Raw genomic sequence first — 2,148 nt, 5'->3', positions numbered from 1 at the left:
TCTCGAAACAGACTAAGTTATATGAAGTGTGTGCCCTAGTAAGAAAGACTGCTCTGAAATAGCTTTTACTCCTGATAGTATGTCCTGGTTTGAGCTAAAACTAATCTGCCTGTCTTTCTTTTACCTCTCTTTTTATTTTTATTCTCTATAACATATTCATCATTTACATGCTTTTCTGACCTATCACAGAAGTTAGTCATTATTCCTTATTTGCTTTCTGCACTGCAGAAATAAATGGGTGGTTAAGAAAAACCCTTGATGCTTGTTACTGTGAAAGCTTAGCCTCTTTGATTGGGTTCACTGAAGACTCATGATTTTTCAGCTGAAGTTTTGTGGCCCACCTATCTCCCTGCACTAACATAAGAGAAGTAGTTACAGTGCTGAAGATTCCTTGTACTGAAAAATTATTTTAGAGGATGTTAACTGCTGTATGCAGACACCAATACTTCAGAAAAATCAAGGCAGATGACATGGGAATTGTTGACAGCCTTTTTGGAACACTTCTGACACAGCCACAATAGGTCTGTGACTCCTTAGGGCAACACCTTTACAAGTCATCTGATGGCATGCTGGTAAATGTAACTGCTGTGTATGGATGTAATTAGATAATAAGTAGTAAATAACAAGAGCTTTGTATTGGCATGACTGGAAGAGCTGTCTGTTGCTGTACAATGCTGGCATTTAATAAAGGAATTTCCATCTGAAAGTGGTCTAAAAGTCCATGGATTAATTCTGTATTTTAAATCTCATTGTAGATATCACATTGTGGTTCTGCAGGGAATTGAACCTCCCACAATGTACCATGGAACAGGACTTTGTAATACAATCCTCTTCTCTCTTCTGTATGATTGGGAGCCTGATTGACAGAGATGAACTAGAGCACAGTGCATCAAAACTTCATTTCAGAAGGGAAATACTTCTTTCTACTTTAGGATTTTTCCAAAATGTTGAATTTTTTAAATGAAGGATCTCATTTTCATTTGAGTAAAATTTTTCTATTATTTTTAAACCGCTTCTAATGCTAGTCTCTTTTCAAAGACAAAATACAGACTCAGAGATAATTTGTATTTTTCAAGGTGATCCAGCTTGAATACAAGTCCAAAACAAGCTCGTGCAGTCAGTTTACTGCATAAAGCAGGAAGGTCACTGAATGAAAACACTGAACAGTGCTTGTCTCTTCTATCAAGTGTATATACCTGGAGTGCATCTAGAATCCTAAAATATCAAAATAAGCCGTTATATTTTCTGAAAAAGGATGTTTTTAAAGCATTAGTGAAGAGTACAAAACAATGATTCTGAGGGTAGAAATCTTGAGGTCTGTGTTTCCTCATCCTCATCAAAATGCCTCCTCTGCAAAATGGGAGCAACTAAGGAGCACTGGGAGGATAACTTCAATCTGTGAGATGCTTAGCTAGCATAGTAATATAAATATTAAAAATTGAAGGAATTCACCTACTACTTCACCTTCACTAACACGATAAGAAATGAGTTTGGTTCTAATACAGTAAAAACAAGTGGTCTTGGCTTTTTTTATTTTTCCACTTTTTCCAACTTTCTCTTTTATACCTGTGACAGAAATGGGACAAGCTGGGCAGCTATGGTAAGCCATCACGAAGCCGTGGAAATCGGTGTCAGTAAACCAGGTAACAATTCAGCCCCTGAACTTGAATAAGGGCTGCTCTTGAGGACCCCAGGTTCAGGATTTCTAGCTCCACAGGGATGTGGTGGTACATTTTGCCAAAGCTTCAGCATGATATTGCTGTGTTAGCAGTTTGATTCCAGAAACAATATTGACTTGTCCTCTTCTATTCATAGGTTGGTTTGGTAGCAGCATATGCTCTGCAGAGTTAATACAAATTAAGTTAGGCAGTGAACAATGACCAATGGAATTGCAGCTGGGGATAAAGAAACTGAAGTTCTGCATTTTTTGGGAATTCCAGTTCTTCCTGCATCAAATCATCAGGTTCCTTCTTCCTCTGACGTGGAGAGGTTAAAGACACCATTCTTCTCATTCTCTCTCTCCTTAACAGGGACTTCCAGCAACTAAAATGTGTTCAGACTCTCTTGAAGTCTCAGTCTTTTGCTAATAAAAAATATTTTCCTCAGAATTTAGCTGCTCTGGGGACTATTGCTGCCTCTGTTTCCTGC

This window comes from Buceros rhinoceros, unplaced genomic scaffold (assembly GCF_000710305.1).
Source record: "Buceros rhinoceros silvestris isolate BGI_N320 unplaced genomic scaffold, ASM71030v1 scaffold4905, whole genome shotgun sequence".
In the NCBI taxonomy this organism is placed as follows: Eukaryota; Metazoa; Chordata; class Aves; order Bucerotiformes; family Bucerotidae; genus Buceros; species Buceros rhinoceros.
This window is presented reverse-complemented; position numbering follows the sequence as displayed.